At 38.4% G+C, this 18,323-nt stretch overlaps 1 long non-coding RNA gene across 1 annotated transcript in view; it reads right to left on the bottom strand.

Moving 5' to 3' along the window:
- Positions 1-15,476, bottom strand: part of LOC106726872 — a 21,026-nt gene extending 5,550 nt beyond the window's left edge. Inside the window, exons 1-2 of the long non-coding RNA XR_001363000.1 lie at positions 15,466-15,476; positions 417-424 (exon numbers count right to left, since the gene is read on the bottom strand). This is a non-coding gene — a long non-coding RNA (uncharacterized LOC106726872). The remainder of the gene's footprint in view (positions 1-416; positions 425-15,465) is intronic.
- Between the last annotated feature and the right edge of the window lie 2,847 nt (positions 15,477-18,323).

Consider the following 18,323-nt stretch of genomic DNA (forward strand, 5'->3'; position numbering starts at 1 on the left):
ACCTTCTATAATTGAAACTTTGTTGCCTTCAGTGGAGCTCAGAGCCGGCTGCAGCAGGCAGGAAGCTTGGCTTCCTCCATCACAGGAGCAACCAAGCCTCCTGCTCGCTCCAGCTTGGTGGCTGCCGGCCGCCATCTTTGTTGGGTTAATTTGCATATAGTCACTCTGATTGGCTGGTGGGCGTGGCTTAAGGTGTAGCAAAGGTACGGTCAATTTGCATGTTTGTCTTTTATTAGATTAGATTAGCCAGACTGACCAAATATAACTAAAAATAGTGGAATGGCATAATTCCTTTCTTCAAGTTCCATTTTCTTTTTTTAAATATATTTTCATTGGTTTCAGAGAGGAAGGGTGAGGGAGAGAGAGGTAGAAATATCAATGATGAGAGAGAATCATTGATTGGCTGCCTCTTGCACTCCCCACACTGGGGATCCAGCCCACAACCGGGGAATGTACCCTGACCAGAAATTGAACTGTGACCTCCTGATTCATAGGTCAATGATGCTCAATCACTGAGCCATGCTGGCCAGGCACAAGTTCCACTTTCATGATTGACTCTAAATGTTTTTGGTTTCCTGTTCTTTATCTTTTCCAATGAATTTTTTTATTCCTTTGTTTGTTCATTCATCCATTCTTTATTCACACTTACTCTATTGGCTAAGTGTGTACTAAGTAAAAGACACTGCACTAAATGATTCAGGGGATAGGAACAAGAGACTGTGCCTACCCACAGGAAATTTACTGTTTACTCTTCTAATAGCATAAAGAGCTTTAATATAATATTACATTATAGCTGTTGGGGATTCTCTGCTTTTCATATATGTACAAAATTTCAAAAGGGGAAAAAAGCTATGGGTTCCATCCTTCCATCTGCTCTTCAAATTTCCTAGAACAAAAGTGATGGGATATTCTGTCATGGAAATGAGTCTCTAAGACTGAAAATAAGGGAACTATATAAGAGGATAAAATAGATGAGTAGGAGATCCTCTCCTTGATTGTTTTTCCACAGTAGTTGGGGACTCAGCAGACACAGCTTGATACCCCAATTAGAACGACCATAGAGATTCTGTCTGAGAAAGCTCAGGATTTGTTCTCAGAGTCTCCACAAGTGTCACACAAGAACTAGCTTGGAATAGACAGTTGATGACTCCCTCATTAGTGAAGTAGATAAGCAGGGTCTGAGATGCAAGGGATTTGGCAGGAGAATACAAAGCTAGAAGCACTGAGCCAGATGAAGAGATACATGAATCAATAACCTATTATTTGTTCACAGGTGTGTCTTTCCTGCCAGACCACTAGCTCTTTGAAGGAAGGGAGCTTGTCATTATCAGCACTGTATCATTAGCACATGGTACCAGGCCTGGCCTGTAGACAAGACTCAGGAAAAGTCCTGTGAATGGGCAGCTTCAAATCTTTGTGAACCTCTAGGGGACTCTTAGATATATACACTGTGGGTCCAGTTTTTCTTGACATTATTTGCAATTGAATCATATGCTTTCTGAAGTCCAAACTAAGTGTGGATATGAGTGGGTTGCTCTGGGATTTCCAGAACAATGAATTTTTGTCTTGTGGTACTCCAGCCAAGTAAAGTGTAATTCAACCCTTGTGTCATATAACCTGATACCTTTTAACCAAGGACAGATATTTCTGACCCATTAAACTAGGTTAGAAACATAACCTTTGGGGCACACCTATACTATTCTGTGTGTTTTTTAGAATTTTCCACTTTTGTCATTTTTTCCTTAATGACTACATTTCCTGAGAGAATGGGAGCTTTCTGAGGACCCAGATGTACATGGTGTCTAATTTATAGTCATCACCTATCACATAGGAAACATTTAATAAATAATTATTGCACAAATGAATGAACAAAAGGTTCAAAAGAGAACAAGAGCTGTATAACCAGTAAGGTGTAGTTAAAGGATTATAGTAAATAGAGAAATGGGAGGTTTTGTGTGGTCAGGAGTAATTTCAGGGACCTGCATTTAAACTTAGTATAGAAGGATGAGGAAAATTTAGAGCTCTGAAGATGGGAGTGTGGAATAGGAGTGGTGGCAGCAATGCAAGGTAAGCCTTCCAGATGAAGGTGCAGCAGCAATGAAGGGGTTTGGTTACTTGAGCAGGGAAGTATGGAATATGAAAATGAGTGATGTGACCAACAGCAAGACCATCATGTCAGTGGCTATGGGCTGCCTCACCAAGTGTAGCTATGCCTTCCAAATGTTCTGCCTGATGGCCATGTACTGCAATGGGAACAAGGATGGAAGTTTACATGTCCTTCCTGCAAAGCCATCTATGGAGAGAAAACTGGTACTCAGCCTCAGGGGAAGATGAAGGTGATCAGTTTCCAGGTGTCACTCACTGGCCACAAGGACTGTGGGATAATACTCATAGTTTACAATATTCCTTATGGCATTCAGGGCCCTGAACCACCCCAACCCCAGGAAGCCATTTACTACCATAGGGTTTCCCTGCTAGTGCTACCTTCTGGACAATGCCCAAGCCATAAGGTCCTAAAGCTGCTGAAGGTGGCCTGGAAGAGTTGACTTATCTTCACAGTGGAGATGCCCAACACCACAAGTGAGACTGACATGGTAGTGTGGAATGTGATCCACCATAAGATAGAGATGGACCACAATGTGACAGGCCATAGCTACCCTGACCCCAACTACCAGGGGGTGACTGAGGACAGCCTGGAGCAGCAATGACCCACCAACCCAGCAGCCAGCCACTCTATACCCTCTGCCAGTGGGATGGATAGGCAGGAAGGAGCCTTTTCTCAAAGGCTGAAATGTTTGTTGGAGGTATGGGCATTTTCCATTGAAGCTGGGGCTTCTCCTGTTTGCATTTCTTCTTTCCTCTTCCCCTTCAGGCTTGGATCTACATGGGAATTCAGCAAGCCTGGGGAGTTGTACTGTGGGGGCTTAAGATGCAGCTACCTCAATGCTGGGGGCCTGGCATGAGGTGAAGAAAGACTGCCCCATCCCTAGCCAGGGGCAGGCATGGGTCTGGGTCAGCTTCTTAAACCTCAGATGTTCTGTTTGCGATAAATGCCCAATAGCCAAAGGAAAAAATGGGGGTGTACACAGCCTTGCCCCTAGTCCTGTAGGATTTGGAAGGACGCATAATCAAGAGATATATGAGGGAGGTATTGAGAATTTAAATAGAAAAAATATAATTGTGAAAATATGTATGATTGTAATCATAATTCAACTATAGGATTATTCTTATTTTTATTGTTTATTGTCACATTCGAAAGCTTTAGTGTGTGTGGTTCTTTTAGAGAAGAGTAAAACTGAGGCACAGTATATCTATACTAATAAAAGGGTAATATGCTAATTAGACTGGACATCTTCCGGACAACCATCTGGACGTCCTTTTGGACAAAGCCACGGTAGTGGGGCCAAGGCAGAGGCAGTTAGGGATGATCAGGCCAGCAGGGGAGAGCAGTTAGGGGGATCAGGCAGGCAGGGAGAGAGGGTAGGGGCAATCAGGCAGGCAGGCAGGTGAGTGGTTAGGAGCCAGTCGTCCTGGATTGTGAAGGGGATGTCCGACTGCCAGTTTAGGCCCGATCCCGCAGTCAGACATCCCTCAAGGGGTCCCAGATTGGAGAGGGTACAGGCTGGGCTGAGGGACACTTCCCCCCTGTGCACGAATTTCATGCAATGGGCCTCTAGTATTATTATAATATAAAACCAGTTTTAATAATGATCAGAGCTTAAATATGACAGAAAAATCAGAGTAGCATGGATAATGGTGAACACAGGTTGTGACACTTCTTTGAAATAACTATTTCTGACTTGACCTCATAAGATCACCTCCTTGGCATGACTATGCCTGTCTCAAAGGTTCAAAAAATTTACGATGCTTTCTAGCCCAATCTGACTAGCAGTTCAAGTATGACAGCATGGGAGTCATCTTCCCCTTCTTAGACTCTCCAGAGAAAATATACTGTTTGACAAATCCTAATAAGTTCATGTTAGTGTTGTTGCTGTTTTCAAAATACACAACCTAAATACCTCTTTCTATACTTTAAATTTTCATTGAGATATAATTGACATATAACAATGTATAAATTAAGGTGTACAATGTGTTTATTTGATATAATTTTATATTTCAATATGAGTAATATTGTAGTGTTTGTGATTACCAGGGGCTGGGAGGTGGGGGAATCACAGAGATGTTAGTCAAAGAGTACAAACTTGCAGTTAGAAGATGAATAAATTCTGGAGATCTAATCCATAGCATTGTGACTATAGTTAAATTCCTTTCCTTCACTCCTTTGGAAAGATGGAGGGTTATCATTTCACAGTTGTTAATAGTGTTGTTTTTAAAGTACATGCTGACCCTGTATCCAATTACCCAACATCCGATCAAATAACCTTCCAGTTTTAAATGGCCTCTTAATTCAAGAGACCCACAGAGAGAATCAATATGACTTTCTGTTTTCGTCTTACTTGCCTTTCCTAAAAATGTGCAGAGAAGTATAAACTTTGTATAGATTCCCATCACAGCATGTAGCATTTAATACCTGCCAGTCACCCCACCCAAAAAGGTGAGTAGCCATACAAGGAAATGGAATGTGCCATTAAGCAGCACTCTATGAGCAGTTTAAAATGATAGCTTTGCAGAACATATGTGAACTCAGAATAAAGACCTCTGGTAAATTCATGCAATATGCTTTATACACTAATAACATTCACCATGGTCTCTTGGAATGCAATAATTATTCATGCTTTCCTAATTATATTTTTTTGAGGGGGGAGACAGAAATAGTTCTATATAGCAGCATGTCGTGATGAAGGCAATTGGGATGGGATTTTTTTCAGGTGTGTAGTTTAGAGAGTGAGCTGTCTGACTATGAAGGTCGGCACCAGTATTGCTTTTTCCTGTCAAAGCACTGGAATTAAGTGAACTGGATTTGAAATAGAAGAACATATTGTACTGTACTTCTTATGGAAGAAAACATATCCCTATAACACTTTGTACAAGCTAACATTAGGCATGGTAATTAAATTCAGTGGTTGTTCCAAGATTAATAGATGCTTTACTTCAAGTACTTTGCTAGCAGAACAGAATCAGATGGAAACAAAATGAGAGAAAAATGAATCTCATCCTTTTCATTTCTTTGAGCTGCAGGAAAGCACTTTACAGCTAACCGTTTGCAAAGACCCAATATGCAGTCTCATGAGGTGGTCCACTTTCCTTCTGATGCACGTAATTCCCAAGCACACTGACTCTAAAGCAATATCCTCTGACCACCAGCTAAGTTCCATCTAGGCCTTTGACAGGATATATCATCATGCATATTAATTGTCAACATAATTTAAATCTGAATTCAGAACTCTCAGCTCATGTCAAGAAAAGTGATGTTGAATTGGTTATGTTGACTAGGGACTGACTTTTTATTTTCAAAGAAAATTGTGTGTTTGGGTCAAATCAACTTATGACTTCCATACTTATGAAAAAGCACCAAATTGAGTAAGCTCACTTTTCCTAGATCTTTTTTTTCTTGTGAAGATATTCTCTAATCACTAATAATGGAACAAAATAACATCATATACATAATGATGGGATATATGAGAAAGGCACATTACTTTTGTGATGTTTCTGTCAAAAACACAGAATCTAAATATAATCATTAGAAAACACCAGACAAATCCAAATGGAGGGCCACTCAACAATTATTTTAAAATGTCAATGTTGCTTTCAGTTTTATATCTCATCTGAGTGAAATCATACAGTTTTTAATTTTTTTCATCTGACTTATTTTGCTTAGCATGATAGTCATAAGATCTGTTCATATTGTTGGAAATGGCAGTATTTCATCTTTTCTCATGGCTGAGTAGTATCCCATTGTATACATGTACATCTTTTTTTAAAGTTTTTAATTTATTTTTAATTGAACTTATTGGGATAACATTAGTTAATAAAATTATATGGGTTTAAGATGCACAATTTTATAATACATCATCTATATATTGTATTGTGTGTTTACCACCCCAAGTCATGTCTCTTTCTATCACCATTTATCCCCTCCTTCCCCTCTCTGGCCTTATGTATATCTTCTTTATGCAACCTATCAAAGAACACTGGTTATTTCCATGTCTTGGCCACTGTGAATGATGCACAAATGTATATATGCAATAAACATAAAGGTATGAATAAATGTTTTCAAATTTTCAGGTAGATACCCAGAAGAGGGCTTGCTAGGTCATATGGTAACTCTCTTAATTTTTTGAGGAACTTCCATACTGTTTTCCATAGTGGCTGCACCAGTTTACATCCCCACCAACAGTGAATGAGGGTTCCTTTGTTTCCACAACCTCTCTAACACTTTTTATTACTTGTCTTATTGATAACTAGAGGCCCAGTGCACGAAATTCATACACAGGTAGGGTCCCTAGGCCTGGCCGGCGATCAGGGCCGATCGGGGACTTCTGGCTGCCAGCCGGGGCCTCCCTTCCTCGGCTGCCAGCTGCCAGCTTGGACCTCCCTTCCCCAGCTGCAGACTGCCAGCCAGGGTCTTCCTTTGTTCCACGCCGCCCCCTGGTAGTCAGCGTACATCATAGCGAGCAATCAAATTCCAGGTCTCCAGGTTAAACTCCAGAGGGGACACTTTGCATATTAGCCTTTTATATATATAGATAAATATCCATTCTAATAGTTGTGAGGTGGTATCTCATTGTAGTTTTGATTTGCATTTCCCTAATAACTACTGAAGTTGAGATCTTTTCATAATCTTTGGCCAATTGTATGTCTTCTTGGGAGAAGTGTCTGTTCAGGTTCTCTGCCCATTTTTTAATTGGATTGTTTGTTTGGTGTTGAGTTTTATGAGTTCTTTACATATTTTGTATATTAACCCCTGTTGGAGGTGCTGTTTGTACTTATCTTCTCCCATTTGGTTGGTTGCCTTTTTGTTTTGTTAATGGCACATGGTAATTTTTCATGCTACTAATGTAATTCTTATGTAAGGTTGAAATTATTGCTGAAAAAAAAGTTTAAAAATACATTTAAAAGACATTCTCTACACTTGGCATTAAGCATCAACTATTTCAAAATTATTAAGTTGCCTTGGCTTTCATTTTGTATGAACTGAGAGTATTAGCAATGACACACAAAAATTCTTAACATTGTCAGAGACCTATAACAATTATTATCTTTTTAAAAAATATATTTTTCTTGATTTCAGAGAGGAAGGGAGAGATAGAAACATCAATGATGAGAGAATCATCATTGACCAGCTGCCTCCTATATGTCCCCTACTGGGGATCAAGCCCACAACCCAGGCATGTGCCCTGACTGGGAACAGAACCGTGACCTCCTGGTTCATAGGCCAATGCTCAACCACTGTGCCACACCTACCAGGCTACCTGTTTTAAATGATGCAAAATTCACCAGAAACTGTTGGATTTGAAAAAAGATTCATTGTTTCCAGCTTTATATCTGTGACTTGAATGTGAATTCTACACAAAGATCAAGTTTGCATACATATTCAATGGATATTACACATATTTTTTGTCATTGTTTCTGAGAGCTGTTCTATTTGGTTCAGCAGCTTAATTCAGTGTGTCTCATTTTGAGGAACATTAAAAAATGGAAATACTTATCTAAGTATCATCTTTTAAAAATATATTTGTTGTTGAAAGTATTACATATGCCCCCTTTTTTCTCCCATTGACCCCTTTTATGCTGCCTCCATCCCCCACCCCAGGCCTCCACCACCCTATTGTCTGTGTCCATGGATTATGCATATATGCATACAAGTTCTTTGGTTGATCTCTTCCGCCCCACCCTCTGAGATTCAACAGTCTGTTCCATGCTTTTATGTCTCTGGATCTATTTTGTTCAACAGTTCATTTTGTTCATTAGATTCCCCATATGACTGAGATCATGTGATACTTATCTTTCTCTGACTGGCTTAAGGAATTTTAATTTGATTATTTTTAAATGACATAATTTGAGACAGTTACTATTCTTAAGAAAATTTGTGGGTTTGTGGTCCCAATGTTTTGGGGGAGGCATTATTGATATATGGTGGGCAAAGGTCATAATTGATATTGTGTGGGACAAACCTAAACCATGACAAATTATCTTACTAACTTACACTACTTTCAAATGTCCCACTGGACATTCATGATAGTAAAAACTTGTTAATAATTATGAAATGTAGAGCTTAATTACATTTCTTTATTTAAAAACTTATTTTGCACAATTTAAATAATAACAGTGTTTTCCAGGAATGTAAATGTTATTAATTGTAGCACTGAAAAAAGATTGAATTTATTTGTTTGAAATTTTACTAGAAACTGTTTACTCATCTGGAAAATCATACCTCCAATGTGAATGCCACTCATATTTGTGTGGCCAACACAACATTCTTGAGACAGTCTGAATTATATACCTGTCCCCATAATGGAGATCCCAGGAATATACATGAATATAACTATTCAGAATTTATTTCAAAATATCAAAAAATTTTAAAGTTTCAACAAAGTCAATAACATAAAACAGTACTGGAAATCATCTTGTCTGAGATCTTGGCATTGTTATTATTATTAACTATTTTTTAGACAATTTTAGGTTCTCAGCAAAACTGAGCAGAAAGTACAGTGAGTTCTCATATACCTCTTCCCCAAACATTTACATTTGAAATACATTTTATATTAAAATTTATTTTCCTTTTATTTCTTGTTTAGATCACATGATATTACGTATATTTATAAATTTGCCTATGAAGACAGATTACATTATCCTTGAATTTCATCTCTGTATAGCACAGGGGGTGATATAAATATTATTTTTAACAATTTGTTTTATAAAAAAAAATTTCCAGTGTGAAGACAAGGAACAGTGAAAGGGAAAAGATGAGAGGTATTTCATCTCCTTATAGAACTACCAATGGCAAGTTGATTGAACTTGTGTAGTTTTTCACCTACTATTCATCCTATTTTCAAAAGATTCATTGTGGGAAGGTGATGATCCCAACAGCCCTGCTGATGAAGGAATCACCTCCAAGCAGTTCCAATGTACAGCTCCTAGCTGATTCTCAGCTGGGGTCTCCCACCACTTCCATATCCACCACTTTCCTCTGAGCACCTTTGCCCTAAGTGAGCAGTATCCTGGCAATTCTCCAGCCTGTTTCTGGGACTTGTTAGCCCAGGTAGAATTCATTTTTCCATACCCTTCAGAAAACTTTACAGCTTAAAACTTGAGTGGGCAGGCTTTTTTTGTAAGATACATTGTCTGTTTCACCTCCCATCTTTCCCCAGTATCTTTGGAGGCAGAAAAATATGCCCAATGATAAAGATATCTGATCTCCCTTGGGGAGCTACTCAAATGTTGAATAGTTTTCTCAATACTTTGGGAGTAACTAACAGTGTTACTCTCTCAGGAAGGTAAGATGAAAGGATAATGTCCATTTAGGAATACAGGAGGGACACAGGAATACAGAAACACTGATACAGGAGCAGTGCTCAATGTTTGTAGTCTTATCTACAGTTGTAGATGGACCCTAGATATGCTTGTTCTCCTTCCTCTCAGTAGCCCTGGTTTTCTCTTTTTGGAAAATTCCAGAAGGCATTGAATCTTTGAACCAAAAACTAAGAATTTTTAAAATTCCATTTGGAAAAATTTATTTTTGTTTATAAATAAGACTTGATCTCAGCTATAATCTCTACTTTATTCTATAATTTCTATTCTATAATCCATAGAGAAGAAAAAAGTATCAGTTTCTCATGCTACTCTGTCATGCAAGCCTCACCAACAATTCTTTTCATGTAGACAACCATTTGTCACCCTCCTAGATACACCCATTCATCCTGTTTGTGCCTACTCTTTTTAGGGGCTGCCTGAATTTCTCCTCCCTACCCCCAAGACACACACACACACACACACACACACACACACACACACACACGTATCTTTGCTTTCACAGCTTCCTGTTCCAATTCCTCGTTTTCACCAACTGTTAGTCTTATCTTGCCTGTGCCAGTCTATGTGACTTCAGGAGAGAAACTCCCTATTCCAACCCTGGCTCTCATAAACCTCTCCAATCAGATTAGCACCAGTTCCTCAAACACCCTTTACCAGTCACCAGTCCCAAACTCAGCTTCTTTGCTGGGCAAATAGTCATGGTAACTTGCTTAGAGTTTGTGAGTAACCTCATTTGGAGAGCTGTTTTGCTATTCAAGAACCTCTGCCACTTTCTGGCATTCTTTATGAATAGATAGATAACCCCAAGTCAGGTAACTGTTGTTGAATAACAAACTACCCTAACACTCAGTGGCACACACCACTCATTACTTACTATAGCACATACATCCTTGTGTTGGATGGGCTTTTCTCTAGGCTGTAGCAGCTCTGATTCACATGCCTTTCATCCTGTCTTGGGAGCACCAAAGTTAGGTATGTCCTTCTCATGGGGAGCACAAGAATGAATGAGCCCAATTGTGTAAGCACTTTTCAAGACTTTATCACATTTGCTAATCCTATTGGCTAAAGCATGTCATCATGACTAACCCCAGGGGGTTAGGAATTATGTCCCACCTCTGTTAGAAAGGACTGCAAAGTTACATGACAAAAGGTAAAGATACAGGTAGAAGTGAATAATTGGGGTCATTGATACAATCTTTTACACTTCTCATCTACCCCTCCCATTTCTGCTGTAATCTTTCCCTTAGACTGCATCCACATATCTGCCCAAATCACACTCAGTTTGCCATGCATTTCAGACATTATTAAAGGTGTCCTTATCTGGGTAATTTTTCTCTTAATTTGCATTTGCACTGCTCAAATTCAGTTTATTCACCTCACAGTCACGTTCACATCTTTGTCTTACATAATAAAATGTCAAAATCTAGTACAAGCATATTCTTAATACACATAAAATGGGTTTTAGACTAAAAAGCAGCTTATGAAAATATGATTATTAGAGACGTGATTATTAAAGGATATTCTAGATCTGATTTTTAAAAATTAGTTCATGTGCTATTTGATTAGTAGAAAGCATTCTGCTCAAATCTATACCTTTGAGTCAGCTTTGAAAATGTGAACATCTCCAGGACACACAAGAAAATGTACAAATTTTAATGATGGGGTTTAAATGTATACTTGGCTCTCCATGCATTCTTTCATTGTGTGACAATGAAAGAACCCATAATTCTGGGATGGTGTAAGCAGTTGACATGAACTTGAAAGTCTTATCTCTTGCAGGCAGATTCAAAGAATTTCACAGAGCATCTCTGTACTAATGCTCTTGCTAAGCTGGTATGCGATTCTTTTTTGTTGTTGCACAGGTAGTGGTAGAATCAAGTGTGACCTTAGGACAGTATGACATAATGAAAAGATCACTGAATTGGCAGCTTGGAACTCTGAATTCTAAAACCTGACAAGCCACTATATTAGCTATGTGAACTTGGATAGGTCTCTTAATTCCTCAGAATCTTAGCTTTTTAATTTGCAAATGTAAGATAGTACTAGATATTAAAGCTTTGCTTAGCTTTAAGATTCAATGATCCTAAGAAGTAACATTACATATCCAAGTATTGAAATCCTTTTCAATTATTCCTAAGCATATCCTAGTTACTAAAAGGAAATGTAGGGATTTGCCAGAGTTTTAACCATCTATTTCTTAATTATGCATGATGAAAAGATAAACTGGATCATAAATAATTTTCTCAGTCCTGTTGTATCTTGAAGCTAGACAAGAATATATAACTTACTTAATACAAACTCATCTTAACTACTAGAAAAACAGCTAAAAATGCATGCCTTACTGATAATGGGTTAGCATTATTGTGTTTATATAGAGAGAATCCTTTTTTCCCATTTAACCAATGCATGCTTTAAATGATATAATAAAGGCCTTGCTAATGAATGGTAACTAGGGTGTCTTTCACCACCTCAAGAACTGATTTTAAACAATCAATGATGGCTTATGTTTCAAATCCCCAGTGTTGTTATTTTAGTTACAAACAGAAAGAAATCGCAAAGATATTGTAATTGATTTGCTGGCAAGTTTACAGCCTCTATCAGTGATTTACTGGGTTTATATAGCTCCCTGTGAATTTTAGCAGCTAGAATTATCCACTTATTATTTCCCAGTGCATTATGTTGGTGGTATGATAGACTGTCTTCAGAGTTAGGTTATGTCTTCCATCTATTTCTCACTACCATTAGTGAGTTAGATGTTTTAGACTATAATTACTGCCACTTGAGCTCTTAGAATCCACACATTCACTCAGTAATTCAATGAAGATCTGTTATCAGAAGCCAACTATTTTGGACACCTGGGAGTAAACAGTCATTATGAAAATAATTAGTTTTTTCCCACATTACTCTATAAATAAATAATGTCAGAGTATTTTGTACATTGTAAAATGCTATGCAAAAGCATGTTACAATTCTCTTTTTATTTCATCCATTTTTTTGCTGTTCAGATGGCTTTTCCTAAGGATATTAAAAATCTTCGTCCATAAACGAGTATTAGCTACTCTAGTTTTCACAATCAGGCTGATGTCCCCAAATGCCACCTTTTATTAACATACTGAAGTTATAATATTTAATATTTGGATCACAACAATTCTCTCCTGTATTTAGTATCTTTGTATGTGTGCATCTCTATAAATAAATGAAAGCTTTATAATGCAAAATAGCCACCATTCCCTGAGTGAAGCCACTTTTTGTCCTTTCAATAAACCTCACTCTAATCAAATCCATTGAGTTTTAAGTTCAGTCTTTCTAGCTCTTAAATTTTAAATGACCAAGAGCTATATCTGTGGAAATACTTTTTAAAATATAGTCCTCTTATAAGTGCCCAATACCAGCATGACTCTATAGTCTTGTCTTCAGGCCTAGAAAATTGCTTAATGTTTCATTATTGGGTCCTAATTCTCTATTTGATAAAATACTTCAATTTTTATCCCTCCAAGATGCTGCTCTAAAATCACTTCTACCTTTTTATGTTTCTTTAAATTTCTAAGGAGACATTGTATCAGAGAAACATGATATGATATCCAGCTCCATTTATTTTTTTCTGTCAAATGAATCTATATTAAGGAAAATCCACTACTACATCTGACACCCTCATTGGTTCTATTAGAGCAATAGCAACATTGATATCCTAATTTATGTCCATCCACTTAGACTAGGGTTTTTAAACTCAGCAGTATGTACATTTTAGGCCAGATGATATTTTGCTCTGGGGGCTGACCTGTGCCTTATAGGATGTTTAGCAGCATCCCTGGCCTTGACCCACTAGATGCCAGTATTGTCTCCCCCAAGTTGTGATAACCAAAAATGTCTCCAAATGTTTCCAGAGAGCAACATTGCCCCTAACTGAGATCCACTGGCCTAGATATATCAATCAGGCTATTTATCAGCTTAGTTTTTTATATTTTTAAAAGTGGAAACTTTGATTTGCTCAATTTAATCTGCAATGCAGGATCATCCTCTGTTACTAAGGCTACAGAAGCTGTTCTATGCCTAGAGCAAACTGTTCATCTGCAGTAGGGACCACCTACTTACACAGGCTTACTGTGTGCTATTGCTATTTATGTTATTGAGTGCTACTCATACATTATCTCATTTAGTTCTTTTGTCTCACATATAAAGAAACTGAAGCAGGAAACCCTATTTCCTGGGAACTTTTATCCAGATTCTAGACAAAGCAAATGTTCTAGTCCTTTAAAAACCATAAGCTTTTTTGCATTCTTTGCTATGCTTATTTTGTGACCTTTAAAAACTTATTAAACATGCAAATGCTCTAATTTTTGTCAATAGTGTTAGTTATTATTATCACTATTAGTATATAAACTATAGGTAGAGGAAAAATGTTCTTTGACTTAGAATTCTATTTGAAACCTCCCTCAAAAGTATCTTTGGATTTCTATGTAGCTTGTTGACTTGCTAATTTTTGAAGCTGTTAATACTTCCTTACCTTTTAATTGCACATATTGTTCATTATTGATTACAATACATACTTTATTCAAGAAAGCTTACTTACTAGATGTTAGAGGGATATTGATACACACATTTTTGGAATTTTTATGGTCCCCATTCACCAGGGATTTTCTTCTTGGATTGTTGGAGAGGCAAATTTTGAATCTTTCCAGGCCTGCTATAGTGAAAAGAGCACAGGTACTAGTGACAGAGGAACTTGAATTCAAACCTGGCTGGATGACCTTCAGGAAATCCATTTGACTTGACATTGACTTCATCTTCTGGCTATTCTCATCTTAAGCATTTTTCTCAAACTACTTCCTAAAACATAAATCAGCTACTTAAAGGCAGGCAAATTAAAGTTTCCTTTTCAAAGTATAGTTTCCATATTTGCGGCAAAAATAAGATTCTGGAAAAGAGTTTGGAATAAGGAGGATGACAGAAAAGCTCATTCTGTGGATCTAGAAATCAGTATTTAAAAGTCTTTCAATAAAACAATCATCTAGTAATAAAATATAAACACTCCCTCTAAAGCTTCCTTACAAAGTCTTTAAGAACGTTAAGACAACAAAATTGATGTTTTTAAAAAATAAATATGAGCCTTAATTGAATAACTGACAGCTCTCTGCCCTTACTAAAATGTGATACCTTCCAAATAGCAGCCATATGAATGTAAAATGTTCACTTGTATCAATAGATGGCTTGGTTTAGCAGCAATATGGCTAAATAATTTCTAAATGTCTGCAGTGCCTGTTTTGAAATGTTCAGAATCTTACTTTGGGGGGCTCACTGCATGGTAATCAGCTCTAAGGATGACATGGAATTGTTAATAATGAATGTTATTTAAAACAGGACTCAGGCAAGGCTGACTATTTACAGAACTGACTGACTGGTGTGAATCTGCACAGAACTATTTCTGGGCTTTTGTTTGCAATTCATGGTAATTTACAGAGTAAATGGCTCAGAATTTGCAAAATGGAGATACAGTCTATATAGATTTCAGAAGACTAAATGGAAGTTTTTCTCTTTGACACAGACAAATTGGAATGTGATGAATAGCTGACGGCTGGATTTTTATGCTCTTGCATAAAATTCAATTTAATTGTCTTTGGGTTTTAAATCAAGTCATTGATAATGTGTAAAATTGAAGAAAAGAACTTATTTAGTCTTTGGGAATGTATTTACCTTTCAGAGGTTGCTATTTAATAGACAAGATTTAACTTATTGGAAATATTGAATTAGTCTCTGTGATTATCCCACACACCATTACTATGGTGCAATATGGTGAAAAGGACACCATAAATGTTTGAATATGTGCACAGAATATCAAAATGGTATACTTACTGAACACCTAGTATGCCTTAGGCATTATGCTATGTTATATAGATTATTTTATTTCATCTCTATCCCAGTTCTATTTCCACTTACTAGCCACATACCCTTAAGCAAATCATTGAATATCTTTGAATGCTTTTCTCATCTCAATAGTAGGAACTTTAATAAGTGCTTTGCTTTCTCATTCACTCATTTATTAATGAATCAAATATTTACACAATGCCTCTTAAATTAGTTGTATTAGGTGTTGAAGATACAACAGTGAATAAGACATTGCCCCGGGCTAAACAGAGCTTATAGCTTAGTTTCCTAAATAAGGTGTATGTTGGAATATAAGTGTGTATTTTTTCAAACATTTACAAAACAATAAAAATCTTTCAAGGTGGCGTATTTAACAAAGTTGTTATTGAAATCAAGTGAGATAGTATACATCAAAAGCACTTGATAATGATAAAAGGATATAAACCTACATTTATTGAAAAATAGTTTTAATACTAAGTCAACAAATTCCTTATGGATAATAAATACTTTTAGGCTAATGTTTTAGATTAAACTCTGAAAGAATGTACTTATGGGGATCCCAAGATGGCGGCCAACAGGACAGCAGTGAGGGGTAGAGTGTGAGTGAGTGAGGGAGTGAAAGGGGAGTGTGTGGACTTACGGTGTGTGTGTGAGAGAGTGTGAGGGACAGCTAGATCTCACAGGACCTACGGGGGCTGGCGGACCGGGCTCACATAGCCGGGCAGCCTCTGCTACTGTCGTAAATCTCTCCTTGAGCTCCGGCTCTGCTGCAGAGGCCTTGTCATCTTGAAGGGGAGAGTTGCTGTGACTGGAAGCCTTGCCTCACCTCCACCCAGGGTGCTGTCAGACACCACCTGGGATGCTAAAGCCACTCTGGCCAGGGACCTGTTGCTGACCCATGGACACCAGGACTCCAGCTTCCCCAGCTGAGGGCTCCTTGGAGTTCCTGAGTACACTCCCCTCCTGCCAGCCAGATGCTTTAGACCCGGGCACTGAGACCACCCGTGCTCATGTGCAAGAACAGCTGACCTTAGGCAGCAGCCGGGGCTCGGCAAACATGCATACAACCAGCCAAGCCTTACGCAGCAGCCCCAGGCTACGCAACTGAGCACGAAAATAGCTGAACCTTACACAGCAGCCCCAGGCTTGGCTATCACACATGCGAACACGGAGCCTTACACAGCAGCCCTGGGCTCAGCAACCGCAGGAGAAGAGCCAAGCCTTAGATAGAAGCCCCAGGCACTGTGACGACTCCAGCAGCCCCACAAGCAGCCGCCACCCATGAAGGCTAGAGGAGCAGCCACTCCCACAACCACACAAGGAACAGCTTCTCCACAATTGCCCCCCCCCCCCAATGAGCAGCTGCTACCTGCGACTACCTGAGGAGAAGCCACCCCACGAATAGCTGCAGCCCATGGAGCAGCCACCACCCATGACCACCTGAGGAGAAGCCGCTCTGTTACCCACCAAGGAGCAGCAGCCACCCACAACTGTGCAAGGAGAGGCTTCCCTGCGACCACCCGAGGAGCAGCCGCCGCCCGCGACTGCCCAAGGAGCAGACACCGTCCATGACTGCGCAACCTGCCACCAAACCCACCACTGCAGCCACTCGACACCTAGATCCTTTGATGAGAGCAAAAATGGTGAGACAGAAGAACAACACCCAAAAGGAAGAAAAGGAAGAATCACCAAAAAAGGAACTAAATGAAACGTAGGCATACAATTTGTCAGAAAAAGAATTAAGAATAAGGGTCATACAGTTCATAAACTGGATGGATGAGAAAATCAACAACCTATGTAAGAATGAGGAAGAACAAAGAGTGATATAGCAACAATAAAAAACAATATGGAAGCTTTCAACAGTAGACTAGGAGAAGCAGAGGACCGAATTAGCAAATTAGAAAACAGGGAAGCAAAACACACCCAATCTGAACTGCACTTGGAAAAAAAATGACAGGAGGAGAGCCTGAGGGAGCTTTGGTACAACATGAAACGAAGCAACATACATATAATATGGGTACCAGAATGACAAGAAGAGGAGCAGGGTTAGAAAACCTATTTGAAGAAATAATGTCAGAAAACTTCCCTGATTTGGGGAATAATAAAGTCACACAAGCACAAAGAGTCCCCAACAAAATGAACCCCAAAAGATCCACACAAAACATGTCATAATTACAATGTCAAATGTTAACAACAAAGAGAGAATCTTAAAGGCTGTTAGAGAGAGACAGAAAGTTATGTACAAGGGATTTCCCATTAGATTATCAAATGATTTCTCAACAGAAACACATCAGGCCAGAAAGGAATGGAAGGAAGTATACAAAGTGATGCAAAGCAAGGAACTGAATCCAAGAATACTCTATCCAGCAAGGCTATCATTCAAAATTGAAGGGGAAATAAGGAGCTTCACAGACAAAAATAGGCTAAGGGAGTTTATCACTACCAAGCCAGAAATGCAAGAAATGCTAAAGGTACTGTTGTAAAAAGAAGAAAAAAAGGTAAGAGGAACAAAGGCAGAAAAAAATAAAAATGGCTACAAACAAGTACCTATCAATAATAACTTTAAACGTAAATTGTCTAAATGCTCCAATCAAAAGACATCGAGTGGCTGAATGGATAAAAAAAAAATGACCTACATATATATGCTGTCTAAAAGGGACCCATCTCAGAACAAGAGACTCACACAGACGGAAAGTGAAGGGATGGAAAAATATATTTTAGAAAAATGGAAATGAAAAAAAAATCTGGGCTAGCAATACTTATATCTGACAAAATACAACTCAGAGTGAAGGCCATAACAAGAGATAAGGAAGGCCACTTCATAATACTAAAGGGATCATACAACAAGAGGATATAACTCTGGTAAACATATATGCACCTAATGCAGGAGCACCCAAATACATAAAAAATCTCTTGGAAGATATCATGGGAGAGATCCATAATATAATCATAGTAGGGGACTTTAATACCCCACTGACATCACTGGATAAATCCTCTAGACAAAAAATTTGCAAAGAAACAGTAAT

Source organism: Myotis brandtii, unplaced genomic scaffold (genome assembly GCF_000412655.1).
Source record: "Myotis brandtii unplaced genomic scaffold, ASM41265v1 scaffold326, whole genome shotgun sequence".
Lineage (NCBI taxonomy): Eukaryota > Metazoa > Chordata > Mammalia > Chiroptera > Vespertilionidae > Myotis > Myotis brandtii.